Source organism: Sapajus apella, unplaced genomic scaffold (assembly GCF_009761245.1).
Source record: "Sapajus apella isolate SASKATOON/1434 unplaced genomic scaffold, GSC_monkey_1.0 scaffold57, whole genome shotgun sequence".
Classification (NCBI taxonomy): Eukaryota; Metazoa; Chordata; class Mammalia; order Primates; family Cebidae; genus Sapajus; species Sapajus apella.
The window spans coordinates 3,374,644-3,398,030 of record NW_022436997.1 but is presented as its reverse complement, the minus strand read 5'-3'; positions in this window follow the sequence as shown (position 1 = coordinate 3,398,030).

The window sequence follows — 23,387 nt, the reverse complement described above, 5'->3', positions numbered from 1 at the left end:
CCTTTCTGTTATTTATAAACATTTTTTCTTGGTTGTATTCCTTCCTTTTGTACACTGTATCTCCTCTTCTCTCCACAATTAGTTAAATACAGTCCAATGACTAAATGTTCTCCTGTGTCATATATCATTTCCTCTCACTGGATGATTACACACAGTACTGTATTTCCTCCTTTTATATAATAACTGTGCCTTGACCTAATGCTACCTTTCTCCAGCAGTTACCTCCAGTTTTCTTTTCCTCTTTAAAATAAAAGTCAAAATGTTTTCAGTATTTGCTATCTGAATTCCTCTCTTCTCATTCTATCCTGTATTTGGTTTAATAGGCTTATCTTTCCTATACCCTTTTCCCATCAAATTCTAGTCAAGACTACTCATAAATTCTGAATTTAAAAATCTGAAAGTTTATATGTAGCTTTCATCTTACTTGCACTTTTAATCAGCATTTAACACAAATAACTTTCATTCTCTCCTTACCAGGCTTTCTATATTTGGCCTCCGGAATATAACCATGTCATGGTTCTCCTTCCTCACTAACCCTTCCTTCTCAGTCTCTTTTTCTGATTCTCCCGAAACTTCTATATTACCAAATGTTACTATGACCCAGGGCTCAGCCCTCACATGTTTTCTTTTTTTCTACAGATCGTATCCAGTATCATAGCTTTAATGATACCTATACCCTCGTGACTTCAAAGCATATACCTGTAACTCATGTTGAGCCACCAACTAAATATATAAACTAAATATGTAAACATGCATGTCTGAAAGGTAGCTCAAAATTAAGGTTTTCAACATAGATTTCCTGATGACGCCTCCTTTTAAATCTGCTCCTTATTCAGTCTTCTCAACACAGCTAATGAAACTATCATACTCAGACTCATCTTTTACACTTACCTCTCATATTTCACATATAACCATTTGTAAACCCTGTTAGCTCTATTTTCAAGTTAAATATTTTTACCAATAGTAGAGAACAGTAAAGCATATGTAAAAAACCAGTTTTCTGCCTGTTTAAACTTGTATCTCATGATACCTTGCTGGTTCTTTATTGTGAAAACATACATCCTATAGCCTGTGCCTACCCCTCAGTTCTGCTGTGGTTTCCAGCTGAATTTAATCAATGAAAGTCTTGAAAGAGGTTCAAGAATTAAAAGAAGTAAGAATATCATCCTTTTCTCCTGTTTTCTGTCTGCCTTAGGCTACTTCTTTAATAGTAACTGTATCTTCCTCATGGTTTCTGCTATAAGGAACAGCTATAGTTTTAGATTCTTTTAGGTGACCCTAATTCCTATCTGGCAACACTACCGTTTGGCTTTGAAACCATAGCCAAAAAATGTAAAGTGATGGCTTCAAGTGGTTGCTAATCTCTAGGTGGCCTCATTGATCAATGTTTTGCTTCCTAATAGTTCTATTACCTTAAAAATATTTTTCCTACATTACATTTGCCTATTTTCCTCATTAAACTCTATAAATCAATCATATTTTATCTATATTTATGTTTATAAAGCAATCATATTTTGCTACTTCTCACCGTCTTTTCTACAACTAATAATGTCTAAACCACTACCACACATAGGCTTGATTATATTACCTGTCCTCCATAGTTTATTATCAACACTGTGGCTAGAGACTATCGAAATGTTAATTAAGATTCTATAATGGTACAGTAAAGAGCTAGGTTTGTACTCTCTCCAGCAAAATATTTAATTAGAGGAATTAAAACAATTATTCAAAGTATTTGGATATAGAACTAAGAAAATACAGAATATGGAGAAATATTCATTCAGGAAAATCTAAATCTTTTTAAGAACTATGAAAATGTGACATTTTAGTCATAACCTGACTTCCTCTCCATCTGCAACACGCTATACAAACTCTGCATTACAGAATCTCTATTCTGGGTGTGTGCAGTAAAAAATATATGGACATCTGTCTCTTTCCCATTCTGAGATTAAATTTTTGCCGTGGGAAAGGAAACCTACCATTTTTCCTTTCTCCAACCCCAACCCTGTGTTGTAAAAGCTTTAGTCCAGGCAGGCATGGAACAAGTAAAAAAAAGCACCCAGTTCCCACTCAATGGATGAAGATTTACCCCAGTCACATTAGGACAAGAGTATTGAGGCCTTGCTTGACCTCACCACAGTTCACTCATAAATAGAGGTTCCATGTCAGAGGGACAAGCCAAGTTGACTGGGGGCTGCAACTTCCCACAGTACCCACACACAGAGTGGTAGCAAGTCCTTGGAAGAGCAGGCCTCTACTCTCAGCTCTGATACAGTGGTGCAGGAGTTTTTCCCGGGAAGTAAACGGAACATAAAGATAAGGAGCTCCACAGCTACGCCTGAAGTAACTAATTTTATTTGAAGTCAAAAGTGGAGAATTTCATGCCCAAAGGATATTGGTATCTAGATTTCATTTCTTGTACTACGCAAACAATAGCCATCAAAGAGCTGGAGTGGTTATGCTCATATCAGATAAAACAGACTTTAGAAACTAATTAATAAATTTTCTCAGTGAAAAATTGAGAAAACTATCACTCCATTTCTCGCTCTCCAAAACATACAATAATAAACACACATAAACCTAAAAACAGACTTCTAAAATATACAAAGTAAAAAGTCACAAAATTGAAGGCAAAAGTAAAAAATTCAATAATAGAAACATCATACTTTTCTCCAGATGGAAATCACAGCCAGAAAATTCATTGAAAAATCTTAGAATTGAGCAACACCGTCAAGCAACTAGACCTAGCAGACATCTATAAAGTGGTCCATCTACCATCATCAGAATACATATTTACTTCAAGCACGCATGGACATTTTCCAGGCTAGGCTATTTGCTAGGTCTTAATAAAATCATTAATAAGTTCTGAAGGACTGAGACATATAATATGTTCCCTGGCCTCAGTGCAATTAAATTAGAAATTTAAAAACAGAAAAAAAAAATGTTAAATTCACAAATATGTGGAAAGTAAAAGATACACTCTTAAAAAGTTAGTGGTCAAAAAGAAATCCAAAGAAAAAATATTTTGATGAATAAAAAAACAAAACATACCAAAACATGTTGGATACACTTAAAGCAGTACTTGGGAATATTTTTAGCTGAAAACATCTATATCTTAAGAAGATCTCAAATCAATAACTTTCACCCTTAAAAGCACAAGAAAAAGAACAAACTAAACCCAAAGTTTAGCAAACAGAGTGAAGAAAATTTATATATATATATATACACACACACACACACACACATATGTACACATATATACACGTGTATATATATAAATTACATATGAATATAAATTTACATCTATAAATTATGTATAAATATACATACATGTACATATATACACGTATATGTATATATGAAATTAAATGATATTGATAAAATTGAAAGATTTAACCAAAAATAAAAGATATCAATTATTAAAAATTAAGAAGTTAGGGGCATAGCTACTGACTTCACAGAAATAAAATGTATTATAAGAAATACTATGAATTACAGTATATGAATGAATTATATAATAGTTGAAGTAGACACATTCTCAAAAACTATGAGTTACTAAAAATGCCTCAATAAGACATATAAAATATAAATACATCATAGTACATAAAAAATCTGAGTTTGTAATTAAACTTTTCCCAAAAAGATAAACACAGTTGTAGATTACCTCACTGATAAATTTGTATCAGACTTTTAAAGAATACCAATCCTTCACAAACTCTTTCAATAAAGTGGAACAGTGAGAAACATTTCCGAAGTCATTCTATGGAGTCAGAGTGACTCTCAAATCAAAATTAGACAAAGATACCACAAAAAAAGAAAACTAGAGACTAATATCTCTTATGAATACAGGTGCAAAATTTCTCAAAATATTAGGAAACTGATATGAAAACATATTAAAAAGGTTATACACTTTCACCACCCAGGATTTGGAAGACTCACACTTCCTGATTTCAAAATTTACTATAAAGCTACATTAACCAAAGCACTGTGGTACTGGTATAAAATCACAAATAGAGCAAAGAGTACATAAGTTAATACTTACATTTATGGTTAATTAATTTTAACAAGAATACCAAGCTAATTCATTGAGGAAAGAATAGTATTTTCAATAGTAATGCCAAGACAACTAAATATACGCATGCAAAATAATGAAATCTGACCTTTAACTCACACTACATGCAAAAATTTACTCAAAATGGATCATAGACATATATATAAAAGACGAAACTATAATACTATTAGAAGAAAACATATACCTAGATTGTTATTACCTTGTGTTAATTGCTATTTCTTAGATACAACACCAAGATGTAAATAACAAAAAAATTAGATAAATTGAACTGCATCAAATTTAAAAATCCTTGGTGCTACAATGGACGTCATAAAGTAAAAAAGGGAATCCATAGAATGTGAGAAGATTTTTAAATATCACTTATCTGATAAGAGCAAGTACAAACTACTCAACTAAACAAATGTACAACACATTTTAATATACGTTTATCTAAAGAAGCTACACAAATGTCTAATAAGCACTTAAAATATTCGACGTTATTAGTCAAAGGAAAATGCAATCAAAATCATAATGATGTATCACTTTATGCCCACTAGGATGACTAAAATTTAAAAGGCAAATAATATCAAATGCTGAAAAGTATTACGAAAAATTGAAACTTTTATATAGTGATAATGAGAATCTAAAATGGTGCAGTCACTTTGGAAAACAATTCCTCAAAAATTTTCAACATAGAACCACTTCTAGGTATAAAACCAAGAGTAATGAAAACATAAATCTATACAAAATTTTTGACATAAATGGTCAAAGGAACATTTTTTGCAATAGGCAAAAAGGAAAAAGCAAACTAACCCAAATGTTCATCAATTAAGGAATGGATACATATTGAGTGGCATATCCATACAATGGGATATTATTGAGTAATTTAAAAAGAAATAATACTGATATATGTTATAACCTGGATAAACTGTGAAAACATTGTACTAAGTGAAAGAAGCTACCTATAAATACATGAGCTTATTTATATGAAATGTCCACAATGTGCAAATCCAGAGACGCAGGCAAATTAGTGGTTGCTTGGGACTGGGAGACAGGAAGTGGAGAGGTGGGCAATGAGGTATGCCTTACAAATGGGTGCAGATTTGTAATTGAGAAAACAATAAAAGTCTGTCGGGATGATTGTACAACCTTGTGAATATATTTTAAAAGGATTGAGCTCTGCATTTTAAATAAGCAGACTGTATATTTTAATTATACTTCAATAACTCTGTTAAAAAACATAATTCACATCATACCACTTTTTTTGCTTAAATTTTTCCAATGGTTTTTCATTTATTCAAAGTTAAATCAAAATGCTTACTTTCATTTGTAGAGTCCTTCATATTATGATCTCCATGTTAAACTCTCGTTATAATCTCTGCTGCTATTCCTTTCCTTGCTCTTTCAGTCTGCTCCAGCTGTACTGATCACTGTGTAGTTTTAAATTTGCCAGCCTCCTCTTACTTCAGGGCAATGTATTTGCTGTTCTCCTGACATCTTTTCCCTAGACACTGTGCATATTGTTTCTTCTTCTCTGTAGGCCTTTGCTCAACAAATTCTTCCCAGGACCACTGCATTATTAAAATTTACACTCTCTCTACTAATGCATCCTCATCTACTTTCAGTGTCTTTTTTTTTTTTTTTTTCCATAACCCCTATCACTGTTTGGTCTCCGTGTATGCGTGTGTGTGTGTGTGTGTGTGCGTGTGTGTGTGTGTGTGTGTGTGTGTGTCTCAATGAATTTTTAATAACAGCTTTATTGAGATATAATTCATCTATCAAAAAATTCACAGTTTTAAAGTTTTAGTAAGTTTTTTTTTTTTAATTGTGTTTTAGGTTTTGGGATACATGTGAAGAACATGCAGGATTGTTGCATAGGTACATACATGGCAATATGGTTTGCTGCTTTCCTCTCTATAATCTATATCTGGCATTTCTCCCCATGTTATCCCTCCCCAACTCCCCACCCCCTGCTGTCCATCCCCTAGTTCCCCCTCAACAGACCTCAGTATGTGATGCTCCCCTCCCTGTGTCCATGTGTTCTCATTGTTCAACATCCGCCTATGAGTGAGAGAATGTGGTATTTGATTTTCTGGTCTTGTGTCAGTTTGCTGAGGATGATGGTTTCCAGGTTCATCCATATCCCCACAGAGGACATGAACTTATCATCTTTTATGGCTGCATAGTATTCCATGGTGTATACGCGCCACATTTTCCCTCTCCACTCCATCATCTATGCGCATTTGGGTTGGTTCCAAGTCTTTGCTATTGTAGACAGTGCTGCAATGAACATTCTTGTGCATGTGTCCTTATAATAGAACAATTTATAATCCTTTGGATATATACCCAGTAATGGCATTGCTGGGTCAAATGGAATTTCTATTTCTAGGTCCTTTAGGAATTGCCACACTCTCTTCCACAATAGTTGAACTAATTTATACTCCCACCAACCATGTAAAACTTCCTATTTCTCCACATCCTCTCCAGCATCTGTTGTCTCCAGAATTTTTAATGATCACCATTCTAACTGACATGAGATGGTATCTCAATGTAGTTTTGATTTGCATTTCTCTAATGACCAGTGATGATCAACATTTTTCACATATTTGTTGGCCTCATATATGTCTTCTTTTGAAAAGTGTCTTTTCATATCCTTCACCAACTTTTGAATGGATTTGTTTTTCTTGTAAACCTGTTTTAGTTCTTTGCAGATTCTGGATATTAGCCCTTTGTCAGATGGGTAGATTGCAAAAATTTTTTTCCCATTCTGTTGGTTGCTGGTTCACTCTAATGACTGATTTACTGTGCAGAAGATCTGGAGTTTAATTAGATCCCATTTGTCTATTTTGACTTTTGTTGCCAATGCTTTTAGTATTTTAGTCATGAAGTCCTTGCCTATGCCTATGTCCTGAATGGTTTTGCCTAGGTTTCCTTCTAGGGTTTTTATGGTGTTAGGTTTTATGTTTAAGTCCTTAATCCATCTGGAGTTAACTTTTGTGTAAGGTGTCAGGAAGGGGTCGAGTTTCTGCTTTCTGCACATCCTTTAAAAAAAATTACTATTTTCTGGCCAGGCATGGTGGCTCAAGCCTATAATCCCAGCACTTTGGGAGGCTGAGGCAGGTGGATCACAAGATCAAGAAATCGAGACCATCCTGGTCAACAAGATGAAACCCCATCTCTACTAAAAATACAAAAAATTAGCTGGGCATGGTGGCACACGCCTGTAGTCCCAGCTACTCGGGAGGCTGAGGCAGGAGAATTGCTTGAACCCAGGAGGTGGAGGCTGCGGTGAGTCTACATCGCGCCATTGCACTCCAGCCTGTAACAAGAACAAAACTCCATCTCAAAAAAAAAAAAAAAAAAAAAATTTCTATTTTCTTTCACTAAAATGTAATTTCAAACAGCCATGGAATATTGTCTGCTTTTTCCAGTGCTGTTTTACCAGTATCTAGAACGGTAGACTCTTACACAGTAGATGTAAAACAAATATTTGCTTAACTTATATTATGTGGTTAGTATCTCTATTTTTATTTTTTTACCTCAACCAAGAAATGTAGTAACCTGGTAAAGCTTAAAGATCTTGAACAAAAAGATAAAACACTACTATTTTTAAAATGGAAAACATTTGTTAAAAATCACACAACATATTATCTCTGAAGTTAAAACAGGAATATCTGGTAAGTCACATCAAATATGTAGGACAAAATTCAATATTTTTTTGCTGTAAATTCAAATTATAATTTTTCTCCTATCACAACTCTGATGACATCAGTTGATCTTTAGGTACCATTCGCTGAAATATCTTTGACTTTACTGCTCCAGGTAGAAAATATTTCATTAGTTTGGGCCCAGCCACATCAATGTCTGCCAGTGCCTATAGGGGATGACTGAGAATAAGTGAGAGCAGGCCTATTCCTCCACAGTCAGGGAGTAACTAGGGGCACAGTGGTGGCTCCTCGACATTTTCAGGTGCGAATTTTTAAAGATTAACTTGTGTTTACTTAGCCATAGGTGGGCTAGGACATACAACTCAAAGTCATGAGATTTTGATTGTTGCCCAGGTGCGGTGTATTAGTTCCTTCTTTGCTAATAAAGACATACCTGAGACTGGGTAATTTATAAAGAAAAGAAGTTTAATTGCCTTATAGTTCAGCATGGCTGGAGAGGCATCATTAAACTTACAATCATGGTAGAAGGGGAGGTAAACACATCCTTCTTCACATGGCAGCAGCAAGAAGTGCCACACAAAAGGGGAAAAACCCCTTGTAAAACCATCAGATCTCAGATCTCAAGAGAACTCACTACCATGAGGACAGCACGAGGGTAACCACCCCCATGATTCACTTACCTCCTACCAGGTCTCTCTCATGACATATAGGTATTATGGGAACTATAATTCAAGATGAAATTTGGGTAGGGACACAGCCAAATAATATGATGTGGCATTACCGTTACTGCCTTAACATGCCTTATAAACTATGAAGTTGCAAGGGGAACTGGAAGGTCACCCAATCTATATGCATCTTCCCCATTGTCTTGACATACCACCTGCAATTGTCAATAATAGTAGTTCATTCCTTTGGGTTGAGAAGTGTTCTTAGTCCTCTGGGAAAAAAAAATTAATAAAAGACTACTCTTAAAACACATCATCCACTATCAACATTATTGTAAAATAAAATAATGTTTGATCACTTGAATTTTTGTGTTTTCAAATATAAGAGACTAGAGCTGGTTTGATAAGAAAAGAGCAATTTAACACGTAGAGTGTCACACGGTTATAAATGGCAGGAAGGAACTGGAATCAGGAGATAAGAATGTCCCCAAATCCTTTATCCATCGTTCATATTTACCTTTTCCAGAAAAGCATTCATTCTATTTCCCTCTGTGGTGGTTAATACTGAGTGTCAACTTGATTGGTTTAAAGGATACAAAATATTAATCCTGGGTGTGCCTGTGGGAGTGTTGCCAAAGGAGATTTACATTTGAGTCAGGGTGCTGGGAAAGGCAGACCCATCCTTAGTCTGGGTGGACACCATCTGATCAGTTGCCAGTGTGACTAGAAAATAAAATATAGGCAGAAAAATGTGAAAGACAAGAATGACCTAGCCTAAAAGCCTACATCTTTCTCCCATACTGCATGCTTCCTGCCATTGAACATAACATTCCTGGTCCTTCAGTTTTGGGACTCAGACTGGCTCTCCTTACTCAGCTCACAGACAGCCTATTGAGTGACCTTGTGATTGTGTGAGTTAATACTTAATAAATCATATATATATATGTGTGTGTGTGTGTGTGTTTATACACACCACACAAACACATACATATATTCTATTAGTTCTGTTCCTCTAGAAAACCGAGGCTAATACGGATTTTGGTACCAGGAGCAGTTCCAGAGAAACAGAATATTAAGATTGGAGATCTTTCATTGTTTTTGGGGTTTCTGGGGTTGGCTGCTTAATATGATTACACCCAAAAATGCTAAGGACTCTACTTCCAATAGTATGGAGAACACTGATAGCCCTTGGTGTGGACTGTTTAGAGTGTTATGCAAAATAAATGCATTTCACATTTCTGATTCACCACTCATAAAAAGCAAGGAGTTTAGTGACTCTATACATAATACGTTTCACCATATATGGAGAACCAAGGAACCTAATAAATATGGTTGATTGCTCCTAAGTTCAGTGGACAAAGTGAGAAAAGAAAATGATGAACTCAGTGATTCTATCTCCTGACTTCAAAAGCAGATACTGAGCCTCAAATCTAAGGTTGTCCTAAGTGAGAGTCTTATCTCCTGTAGAGAAAGCTGAAATTGTGGAAAGACAGACACAAGTTCTTATCATGTGAGTGGCTGACCTGCAATGAAATATACATTCCCAGCCTTGCCAGGTGTCTACTGTTAAAGTGAGGGCATTGATTGGAAAAGAAATGGAACCCTGCAACTTGAAATGGGGATGTGTGGGAGGACCCTGATGAAGCTGGAGGCACTGAGTTTGCAGATGTTGATGAACCTCTTTTGCCAGAAGAAATAGCTTCCCATCACAGTAGTGGCAACATCTCCTCCCCAGCCATGCTGCCATCAGCCTTTCCACCTTGGTCTAAGGAGATGCTGTGCTGCCTGATGGAATAGTGATGGCCTCCCCTGAGGCAGTTGCCAAGGAAAATAATGTTGATTCTTCCCAGGAGCCACTGCCAACACCCCTGTTTGCTTCTAGACCTATAACTAGACTAATTTCCTGGCAAAACCCTAGAGGTAAAGTTGAGAGTGTGAATCATGAGGAGGTTTGCTACACTGGAAAATAATTGCTTGAGTTTTCTAATGTATATAAACAGAAATCTGGAGAACAGTCATAATAATAGATATTAAAATTGTGAGATAATGGTGGAAGGAACATAGAGTTTGATTAGCTGACTTTATTGGTTTAGGCCTACTACGAAGGGACTCTGCATTTAATGGTGCAGCTCAGAGAGTTTAAAAAGGTTGTAAAGTTTATTTGCTTAGTTAGCTGTAATAAACATTAAAAAGTGGCCAACTGTGAGGTAGCCGGAAATACCTAATCTCCCTTGGTTTAATGTAAAGGAAGGGATCCAAAGGCTTAGGGATATTGGAATGGTGGAGTGGATAAGCCACTTTAGACCTATTCATCTCAGCTGGGAGGGTCCAGAGGGTATACCCTCAACTGATGCCTTGCAAAAATACATTTGTGAGTACAGCACCTGCATGTTTGAAGAGCCCTGTAACTGATCTTCTCTGTATGTCAAATCTAACAGAGGGAACCACAGTCACTCAACTACAAAATTTAAACACAATGGGTATAATTTAATCCTGAGGTGGCAGGGGCAAAGTGGTGGCATTCAACCATCAAAGTCAAGGCGGTTTTAGCTCCAATAATGGACAACAGAGGCAAAACATCAATCAGAATAGTCTGACTTGTATAGAGCTCTGACATTGGCTAATTTATCATGGTGCTTCTAGAAATGAAATTGCTAGGAAGCCCACTGCATTCCTACTCAGTTTATACAAGCAGAAAACTTCTAGGTTGAATGGACCAGAGACTCATTTGATTTATAAAAACAAAGAATCATGGCCCCTCAATCAATTTCCAGACTTGAGCCAGTTTATAGACTCAGGACCTCTTGAATGAAGGGAAGACTTGTCCTCCTGAGAAAGGACCCCACTACATTACTGACAACTTATGCAGTGAATATTTCTCTCATCCTTCCCCAAGGAGACCTCCAGCCTTTTATCAGGAAACTCTGCATTTGGGAAAGGGAAATGATCAGAGATTTCAGGGACTGCTGGACACTGGCTCTGAGCTGATAGTGATTCCAGGAAACCCAAAACGTCATTGTGGTCCTTCAATTGAAGTAGGGGCTTATGGAAGTCAGGTAATTAATGCAGTTTTAATTCAGGCCCAACTTACAGTATGTCCAGTGGTTTCCAGGACTCATCCTGTGATCATTACCTCAGTACCAGAATGCATAATTGGCATAGACATACTTAGCAGCTGGCACAGACATACCCCACATTGGCTTTCTGACTGGTAGAGTGAAGGCTATTTTGGTAACAAGGGCACAGTGGAAGCCATTAGAGCTGCCTCTATCTAGAAAAATAGTAAATCAAAAACAATATTGCATACCTGAAGGGACTGTGGAGATTAATGCCACTATCAAGCCACTATCAAGGACTTGAAAGATCGCAGGGATGCTGATTCCCACCATCCCCATTCAACTATCCTATGTAGCCTGTGCAGAAGATAGATGGATCTTGGAGAATGTATTATTGTAACCTTAACCAAGTGGTGACTCCAATTGCGACTGCTGTACGAGATGTGGTTTCATTGTTTGGGCAAATTAACACATCTCCTGGTACCTGGTATGCAGCCATTGAATTGGCAAATACCTTTTTCTCTATTTCTGACCATAAGGCCCACCAGAAATAATTTGTCTTTAGCTGGCAAGGCCAGTAATATATCTTTGCTGTCCTACCTCAGAGGCATATCAACTCTGGTTTTGTGTAATAATTGTATGCAGAGATAACTCAATTGATTTTTGCTTCTGCAAGATATCACACTGATCATTACATTGATGATATTATTCTGATTGGATTCAGTGAGCAAGAAATAGCAAACACACTGGGCTTATTAGTGAGACGTTTGCATGCAAGAGGATAGGAAATAAATCCAACTAAATTTAGGGACCGTCTACCTCAGTAATATATCTAGGGGTCCAGGGTTGTGAGGTCTGTTGACATATTCCAAGTTGAAAGATAAGTTGCTGCATTTGGCCTCTCCTGCAACCAAGAAAGAGGCCTAATGCCTAATGGACCTACTTGGATTTTGGAGGCAATACATTCCTTATCTGGGTGTGTTACTCTGGCCCATTTCTTGAGTGACCCAAAGGCTGCCAGTTCTGAGAAGGGTACAGAACAGGAGAAGGCTCTAGAACAGGAGAAGACTCTGCAAAAGGTCCAGGCTGCTGTACAATCTGCTCTGCCACTTGGACCATATGACCCAGCAAATCAAATGGTGTTTGAGGTTTCAGTGGCAGATAGGGATGCTGTGTGGAGATTTTGACAGGCCCTCATAGGTGAGTAACAGCAGAGGCATCTAGGATTTTGGAGCAAGACCCTGCCATCTTCCACAGATAACTATTCTTTAGAGAGATGGCTTTTGGCTTCTTACTGGTCTTTAGTGGAAACTGAATGTTTGACTATGGGTCATCAAATCATCAAGTGACTTGAACTTCCTATCATGAACTGGGTGTTTTCTGACCCATCTAGCCATAAAGTGGGTCATGGACAGCAACATTCCATCAGCAAATGAAAATGGTATATACATGATCAGGCTCAAGCAGATCCTGAAGACACAAATAAGTTACATGAAGAAGTAGCTGGAGTGTCCATGGTATCCACTCCTACCACCCTGCCTTCTCTCCCTCAGCCTACATCGATGGCCTCATGGGAAGGTCCTATGATCAGTTGACAAAGAGAAGATTAGGGCCTGGTTCATGGATAGTTCTGCATGATATGCAGGCACCACTGAAAGTGGAAAACTGCAGCACTACAGTCCCTTTCTAGGGCATCCCTGAAGGGCAATGATGAAGGGAAATCTTCCCAGTAGGCAGAACTTCTAGCAGTGTACTTGGTTGTGCTCTTTGCACTAAAAGAAAAAATGGCCAGATGTGCAATTATATACTAATTCATGGACTGTAGTCAATGGTTGGTGCCTAGATGGTCAGGGACTTGGAAGAAGCATGATTGGAAAATTGGTGACAAAGAAATCTGGGGAAGAGGTATCAGGATGGACATCTCTGAGTGGTCAAAAACTTTCAAGATGTTTGTGTCCTATGTGAGTGCTCACAGGTGACCTCAGAAAAGGATAATTTTAATAATCAGGTAGATAGGATGACCTGTCCTGTGGCCATTACTCAGCCTTTTTCCCCAGCCGCCCCTGTCATCACCCAGTGGGCCCATGAACAAGTGGCTATGGTGGCAGGGATGGAGGTTGTGCATAGACTCAGCAACATAGACTTTCACTCACCAAGGTGACCTGGCTATTGCCACTGTTGAGTTCCCAATTTGCCAGCAGCAGACGTGAACACTGAGCCCTTGATATGGCACCATTCCACAGGGTGATCAGCCAGCTACCTGGTGGCAGGTTGATTATATTGGACCTCTTCCATTATGGAAAGGGCAGAGATTTGTCCTCACTGGAAAAGACACTTACTCCAGGTATGAGTTTGCCTATCCTGCATGCAATGCTTCCCCACAACTACCATTCATGGACTCACGGAATGCCTTATCCACCATCATGGTATTTCACAAAGCATTTCCTCTGACCAAGGCACTAACTTTGAGGCTAAAGAAGTGAGGTGGTGGGCTCATGCTTATGGAGAACACTGGTCTCACCATGTTCCTCATCATTTTGAAGGAGCTCGATTGAGAGAATGGTGGAATGGCCTTTTGAAGTCACAATTACAATGACAACTAGGTGACAATACTTTGCAGGGCTGGAGCAAAGTTCTCCAGAATGCTGTATATGCTCTGAATCAGCATCCAGTATATGATATTCTTTCTCCCAGAGCCAGAATTCACAGGTCCAGGAATCAAGGCATGGAAGTGGAAGTGGCAACACTCACCATTACCCCTCGTAACTCATTAGCAAAATTTTTGCTTTCTGTCCCTGTGACATTACGTTCTGCTGGCCTGGAGGTTTTAGTTCCAGAAGTAGGAAGGCTGACACCAGGAGGCACAATGATTCCATTAAACTGGAAGTTAAGATTGCCACCAGGACACACTGGGATCCTCCTACCTTTAAGTCAGTAGGCTAAGAAGGGAGTTATAGTGTTGGCTTGGGTGATTGACCCAGACTATCAAGATGAAATCAGTCTACTACTCCACAATGGAGGTAAGGAAGTGTATGCATGGAATATAGGAGATCCATTAAGGCAGTTCTTAACATTACCAGGCCCAGTGATCATGGCCAATGGGAAACTAAAACAGGCAATTCCAGACCCTTCAGGAATGAAAGTTTAGGTCACTCCACCAGGAAGAAGAAGAAGAAAACAACAACAGCAACAACAAAACCATGACTTGCTGAGGTGCTTGCTGAAGGCAAAAAGAATACAGAATGGGTAGTAGAAGAAGGTAGTCATCAATACCAGCTATGATCACGTGACCAGTTTCAGGAACCAAGACTGTAATTTTCATATTTCTCCCTTCTTTTGTTAAAAACATGTTTGTGCATGTATACACTTGTACTAAGAAAATATTCTCATTTTTTCCTTCTACCTCTATCATGTGACATAGGATTTATTGACTTCACATCATCATTTAAGTATTATTAAATTTATGTAGTGGTATTTAGGTTAGGGACTGGTGCATTTCCAATTGTAGAAAAAATAGTTGTATTTTTTAAAGCATAATCATGAGCTTATTAGTCTTTATTTAAAAATTATGTATGATTTCAGGATATGTGTATGGGTTTCAATTGACAAGGAGTGGACTCGTGATAGTTAATAGTGAGTTTCAACTTGACTGGATTGAAGGATACAAAGTATTGATCCTGGGTGTGTCTGTGAGAGTATTGCGAAAGGAGATTAACATTCTTTATAACTTCAAATTGTATTATTACTTTGTATTTTACTTTAACTTCTGGGGTACATGTACAGATCTTGGAGGATTGTTACATAGGTATACACATGACGTGGTAGATTGCTGCATCCAATCCCCCCATCACCTATATTAGGTATTTCTCCTAATGTTATATCTCCCCAATCTCCCCACCCCCTGCTATTCCTCCCCTAAGCCCCTCACTCCCCAACAGGCCCTGGTGTATGATGTCCCCTTTCCTGTGTCCATGTGTTCTCATTGTTCAACACCCACTTATAAGTGAGAACATGTGGTGTTTGGTTTTCTGTTCTTGTGTTGGTTTGCTGAGAACGATGGTTTCCAGATTCATCCATGCCCCTGCAAAGGACATGAACTCATCATTTTTTATGGCTGCATAGTATTCCATTATGTATATGTGCCACATTTCCTCTGTCCGGTCTATCATCGATGGACATTTGGGTTGGTTCCCAGTCTTTGCTAATGTAAACAGTGCCGCAGTGAACATATGTGTGCATATGTCTTTAGAATAGAATGATTTATAATCCTTTGTGTATATACCCAGTAATGAGATTGCTGGGTCAAATGGTATTTCTGTTTCCAGATACTTGAGGAATCTCTACACTGTCTTCCACAATGGTTGAACTAATTTACACTCCCACCAACAGTGTAAAAGTGTTCGTATTTCTCCACATCCTCTCCAGCATCTGTTGTTTCCTGATTTTTTTTTTTAATGATTGCCATTCTAACTGGCGTAAGATAGTATCTGTGTGGTTTTGATTTGCATTTCTCTAATGACCAATGATTATGAGCATTTTTTCGTATGTTTGTTGGCTGCATAAAGGTCTTTGAAAAGTACCTGTTCATATCCTTCACCCACTTTTTGTTGGGGTTGTCTTTTTTTCTTGTAAATTTGTTTAAATTCTTTGTGGATTCTGGCTATTAGCCCTTTGTCAGATGGGTAGCTTGCAAAATTTTTTTCCTATTCTCTTGTTTGCCAGTTCACTCTAATGATTGTTTTTTTTTTTTTGCTGTGCAGAAGCTCTGGAGTTTAATTAGGTCCATTTGTCTATTTTGACTTTTGTTGCCCATTCCTTTTGGTCTTTTAGTCATGAAGTCTTTGTGACTATGTCCTGAATGGTATTGCCTAGGTTTTCTTGGTGTTAGGTCTTATGTTTAATGGTATTGCCTAGGGTTTTTACAGTGTTAAGTCTTATGTTAAGATCTGTAATCTATCCGGAGTTAATTTTTGTATAAAGTGTAAGGAAGGGGCCCAGTTTCAGCTTTCTGCATATGGCTAGCCAGTTTTCCCAACATCATTTAGTAAACAGAGAATACTTTCATGATTACCTGTTTTTGTCATGTTTGTCACAGATTAGATGGTTGTAGGTGTGTGGCATTACTTCTGAAGCCTCCATTCTATTCCACTCTTTTGGTTCCAGTACCATGCTGTTTTGATTACTGTAGCCTTGTAGTATAGTTTGAAGTCAGGTAGCATGATGCCTCCAGCTTTGTTCTCTTTGCTTATGATTGTCTTGGCTATGTGGGCTCTTTTTTGGTTCCATATGAAGTTTAAGGTGGTTTTTCCAGTTCTGTGAAGAAAGTCAGTGGTAGCTTGATGGGGTAAGCATTGAATCTATAAATTACTTTGGGCACTATGGCCGTTTTCACAATATTGGTTCTTCCTAACCATGAGCATGGAATGTATTTCCATCTGTTTTGGTACTCTCTTATTTCTTTCAGCAGTGATTTGTAGTTCTCATGAAGAGGTTCTTCACATCCTTTGTTAGTTGTATTCCTAGGTATTTATTCTCTTTGTGGCAATTGTGATTGGGAGTTCATTCATGATTTGGCTGTTTGTCTGTTATTCGTGTATAAGAACGCTTGTGATTTTTGCTCATTGATTTTGTATCCTGAGTCTTTGCTGAAGTTGCTTATCAGTTTAAGGGGATTTTGGGCTGAGACAATGGAGTCCTCTAAATATACAATCATGCCATATGCAAATAGAGACAATTTGACTTCCTCTTTTCCTAATTGAATACTCTTTATTTCTTTTTCTTGCCTGATTGCTCTGGCTAGAACTTCCAATACTATGTTGAATAGGAGTGGTGAGAGAAGGCACACTGGTCTAGTGCCAGTTTTCAAAGGGAATGCTTCCAGTTTTTGCCCATTCAGTATGATATTGGCTGTGGGTTTGCCATAAATAGCTTTTATTATTTTGATATATGTTCCATCAATACCTACTTTATTGAGAGTTTTTATCATAAAGTGCTGTTGAATATTGTCAAAGGCCTTTTCTGCACGTATTGAGATAATCATGTGTTTTTTTTTTGTCTTTGGTTCTATTTAATCATAATTCATGTGATGAATTATGATTATAGATTTGTGTATGTTGAACCAGCCTTGCATCCCCAGGATGAAGCCTACTTGATTGTGATGGATAAGCTTTTTGATATGCTATTGCATTTGACTTGCCAGTATTTTATGGAAGATATTTGCATTAATGTCCATCATGGATATTGGCGTGAAATTGTCTCTTTTAGTTGTGTCTCTGCCGGGTTTTTGTATCAGTATGGTGTTGGTTTAATAAAATGAATTAGGAAGGATTCCCTCTTTTTGTATTGTTTGGAATAGTTTCAGAAGGAATGGTACCAGCTTCTCTTTGTACATCTGGTAGAATTTGGCTGTGAACCCATCTAGACCTGAAAGTTTTTGGTTGGTAGGCTATTAATTGCTGCCTGAAGTTTAAACCTTGTTATTTGTCTATTCAGGGATTCAGCTTCTTCTGGGTTTAGCCTTGGGAGGGTGTAAGTGTCCACAAATTTATCCGTTTCTTCTAGATTTACTGGTTTATGTGCACAGAGTTGTTTATAGTAATCTCTAATGGTAATTTGTATTTCTGTGGAATCAGTGGTAATATCACCTTTATCATTTTTTATTGCATCTATTCAATTCTTCTCTATTTTCTTTTTTATTATGCTGGCTAGCATTCATTTTTTTAGTTTTTCTTTTTTTTTATTTTTTTATTGCATTTTAGTTTTGGGGGTACATGTGAAGAACATGCAAGATTGTTGCATAGGTACACACATGGCAGTGTGATTTGCTGCCTTCCTCCCCATCACCTATATATGGCTTTTCTCCCATGCTATCTCTCCCCAACTCCCCACCCCCCACTGTCCCTCCCCTATTTCCCCCCAACAGACATTTTGTGGGTGACCTGAGCTTTCTCTCTGACTGCCCTTAGTATTTTTTCCTTCATTTCAACCCTGGTAATTCTGATGATTATATGCCTTGGGATTGCCCTTCTTGAGGAATATCTTTGTGGTGTTCTATGTATTTCCTGGATTTGAATACTATCCTGCCTTGCTACGTTGGGGAAGTTCTCTTGGCTAATATCCTGAAGAGTGTTTTCCAGCTTGGATTCATTTTCTCCATCACATTCAGGTACACCAATCAAATATAGATTATGTCTTTTCACATAATCCCATGTTTCTTAGATGCTTTGTTTATTTTTTTTGTTTGTTTCTTTCTCTAATCTAACCTTCTTATTTTATTCCATTTAACTGATCTTCAATCTCTGATATCCTTTCTTTTGCTTAATCGATTTGGCTTTTCAAACTTATGTATGCTTCCTGAAGTTCTTGTGCTGTGTTTTTCAGCTCCATCAAGTCATTTATGTTCTTCTCTAAGATGATTATTCTCATCAGCATTTCATTTAAACTTTTTTCAAGGTACTTAGTTTCTTTCCTTTAGCTCCTAACTTCTGAAGCCTGCTTCTGTCAATTCATCAAACTCATTTTCCATCCATTTTTGTTCCCTTGCTTCTGAGGAGTTGTGATTCCTTGGAGGAGGAGAGACGTCCTGGTTTTTGGTGATTTCATCTTTTCTGTACTGGTTTCTTCCCATCTTCATGGATTTATCTACCTTTGGTCTTTCAAGTTGATGACTTTCAGATGGGGTCTCTGAGTGGACATTCTTTCTGTTGATGTCGAAGCTGCTTATTTCTGTTTTTTAGTTTTCCTTCCAACAGTTAAGCCCCTCTCCTGCAGGACTCCTGAAGGTCCACTCCAGACCCTGCTTGCCTGGGAATCACCTGTGGGGCTGAAGAACAGCAAGGATTGCTGCCTATTCCTTTTTCTGGTAGCTTCGTCCAGGAGGGTGCCCACCAGATGTCAGTCAGAGCTGTTCTATATGAGGTGTCTCTTTGGATATATGAGGGTCAGGGAGCCACTTGAGGAGGCAGTCTTGGTTATCAGAGCATGAATACTTTGCTGGGAGATCTGTTGCTCCCTTCAGAGCTGCCAGGCTGGAACATTTAAGTCTGCTGTAGCGGAACTCACAACCACTCCTTTTCCCAGATTCTCTATCCTGGGAAGGTGGGACTTTATTTATAAGTCCCTGACATGCTGTTGCCTTTTTTCAGAGATGTTCTGCCCAGCAAGAAGGGAGTCTAGTCATAGTCTGCATGTAGAGGCATTGCTGAGCTGCCATGGGTTCCACCCAGCTGCTGTGTAAACTTCCTTGCAATTTTGTTTACACAGGTAATTTTAGAACTGCCTCAGTAATGGCAGACTACCTTGGTAATGGTGGACACCCTTCTCCCCACTGAGCTCGACCATCCTGCTACACTGGCTGCAAAATTCTCAAGCCAATGGGTTTCAGTTTTCTGGTCTTTGTGGGGGTGGGACCCACTGAGCCAAATCACTTGGCTCTCTGCCTTTATCCCCCTTTTTTTCAGGGGAATGGGCAACTCTGTCTCACAGGTGTTTCAGGTGCCAGTTAAAATGCCCACCCATATTTATGCTGGAAACCCGTGGCACTAGCTGAAACAGCTACCCAGATTTGTGCTGGAAACCGATGGCACTTGTCAGCCTGGCAAGAATCTCCTAGCCTGTGGGCTGTAAAGGCTGTGGGAGAAGCACGGTATCTGACCCGGAGTACCAGAGTGGCTGAAAAAGTCCCCCATGGCCTCTTTTGGGTGGGTGGGGGGCCCTCTGGCCCATTGTACTTCCCAGGTGAGGCAGTGCCCCACCATACCTGTTTGCCCTCCTTAAGCTACACCCACTGTCCAACCAGTCCCATTGAGATGAACCTGGTACCTTGGCTGGAAATGCAGAGATCACTCACCTTCTTCGTTTCTGTCACTGCACTCTGGAGCTGTTCTTGTTCAGCCATCTTGGAAGTCCCCCAGGAGATTAACATTTGAGTGAGTTGGCTAGGAAAGGCAGACCCATCTTTAATCTGGGTGGACACTATCTGATCAGCTGCCACTGTAGCTAGAAAATGAAAAGCAGGCAGAAAAATGTGAAAGGGACAAGACTGGCCTAGCCTACAAACCTACATCTTTCTCCCATGCTGGCTGCTTCCTGCCATTTTGAACATCAGATTCCTAGTACTTCAGTTTTGGGACTCAGAACTGGCTCTCCTTACTCCTCGGCTGGCAGACAGCCTATTGTGTGACCTTGCGATTGTGTGAGTTAATACTTAGTAACCTCCCCATATATATATATTAGTATGTATCTATATGTATGTGTACATATTTGTGTGTGTCTCTGCCGGGTTTTTGTATCAGTATGGTGTTGGTTTAATAAAATGAATTAGGAAGGATTCCCTCTTTTTGTATTGTTTGGAATAGTTTCAGAAGGAATGGTACCAGCTTCTCTTTGTACATCTGGTAGAATTTGGCTGTGAACCCATCTAGACCTGAAAGTTTTTGGTTGGTAGGCTATTAATTGCTGCCTGAAGTTTAAACCTTGTTATTTGTCTATTCAGGGATTCAGCTTCTTCTGGGTTTAGCCTTGGGAGGGTGTAAGTGTCCACAAATTTATCCGTTTCTTCTTCTATATATACACACACACACACAAGTATATATACACACACAAATATATAAACATACATATATATATATACACATACTAATATATGTATGCATATATATGTATCTCCTATTAGTTCTGTCTCTCTAGAAAACCTTGACTAATATACCTTCCATGCTCATCTACTCATCTCCCAATATTTACTTGCTTGCTTCTCTGGTACATATAGTGCATTAAAACTGCTCTCCCCACAGCTTTAAAATGCATACATTTCACTTCCAACTAGTCAAAGAAAGTGAGAATCTCTGTCCTTCTCAGTCTGAATTCCAAAATTCCTACAGTGATATCTAATTGGCTATACTTACATAAGAAACCCACACCCGGATTGGAGCTATAATTACTAAAGATCAAGGCAACATTATGTAAAATAGTTTCTAGGGTCCACTGGCTGATTAAGGTAGACAGATTAAAGTGGCAGCAGGGTCTAGGCAGCATCTTCACAATGCCTTTATATTAAACATATTTTTAAATCTAGCTACAAAAATTAATGTATGTTTACCAAAAAAGAAAAAAATTGCAGAAGAATCTAAACATATAGATGATCCCAGGATCCCTTCTCTAGAGAAAAGTGCAGTTACACTTCTGGTGCTTAACTTCTGCCATTAACAGCTTAACATGGATGCATTAATGTGATGTCTCATGATGAGCAATTAAAACCCAGGGGGAGGTTCAAAGTTCAGGGGATAAGGAGTTCTGCTTATAGAACTCACAAAGCCAGAAAAAAAAAAAAAAAAAAAAAAACGTTCTGAGCAAGGTTTACAGAAGTGGTGACAGTAGGGAGCTTGGCAGAGAAGGAGGCATATACGGAGGCAGGTGTTGAGTGAGATAGTGCAGGCAAGCTTTTCATAGCACTTTATGAAATACCAAAGTGTCCTGCAAATGTTAGTCCATGTGATTCCTGCAAAAAAACTAGTGAGATGAGCATGGTTGCATTTAGCTTTTGTGAAGAGATGGAGCCTAAGAGGTATATAGTGATGCAGCACTTTCTGATTTTCAGTGGATTCCGCATCCAGTATTTGCAAGTCAATTCAGCACAATCTGGCAGGGACATCTACTTGATACGGCAGTGAGAGAAGTATATGACAATATACATGTAAAGTACTTAGAAAGTGTTTAGCACACTGTAACCATCTCCATAAGCATCAACTGTTTTGAGGCCTCATAGATGCATCAACAGTTATCAACTGTTTGCCTTACAGGTTGGTGGTCAATAACATGGAGTCTAACCAACTTAAGAGGGTATCCTGCATCTGAAAACTGACTGTGTTCTCCTCTGTATACATCGTTTTCCTTATCTCTAAGATAAAACATTAATAGAAACAATCTCATAGGTTTCTTATTTTTTTAAATGAAGATTAAATAAGTTAATATATGTAAAGCACTTAGAACGCTTTTTAGGTAATATTTGTGTTGCTGTTATCAAAAGAGATTGCATCAACCATCTTGGTTGATACAATTGAGAAGTCTAGAGTTGGGTGAGTTATAGAGATGGTTGATCCTCCATTTCAATATGTGATCCAAGAACCAATTTCTTCCCACCACTCACTCTGCCAGGCATTGGATTGGGGCTTCATTTCAATGCTGGATGTCCCTGTGATTATAGTGATTACTTTAATTAACTTAAGTAAGTCTGCATACTCCTCTGGACTATTCTTGTCTTGCTGTCTCATTTGTTGGCCTATTTCTATTTGTAAAAATAATTAGTATTCATTTATAAACAGGTAATGACTAATTGTCAAGTTTATCCTTTTAATATATGATGAGAGGAAATGGTTAATTTTAGTGTTCCAGTTAGGGCAGATATATCAGGTGCCCTAATGCAGCAATCTGAGTGTTCACTTTTACTGACACAAGTAGTTCATGCTAGTCCACAGAATCTTTGAAGTCAGCTTAAGATTAAAAAAAAAAAAAAATCAAATAAAAAACCCTCGGGTGGCAGTTGTTTTTTTTTTTTTTTTTTTCTGATCAGGAAAATACATTGATTTCCACAAATTGGATCAATTTACATATCAGTGATTCACTCAATCATTTTATTTACAATGATGCAATTATATTTAATGCCACTTCTCTGTTAGTACAAAATTCCTGAAACTTTCCTGATTTAAGAGTGATTTGAAAATTTGTATTTTACAAGTATAAACAATTTTGAATGATTTGGAACACAAATCAGTTTGAAATAAGAAATTTGAAGACAGATTAAAAATAGTAAAAAATGTACAAGTTAATAAGGGAAAATTTAGAAAAATTGAAATCCATGTACTTAAAAACAAAACATAGAAAATGTTATAGCTAAAACTTCTTATAATGACGCATGTGGCAAAGAAAACAATAGATTTGCTACAACAGAAAG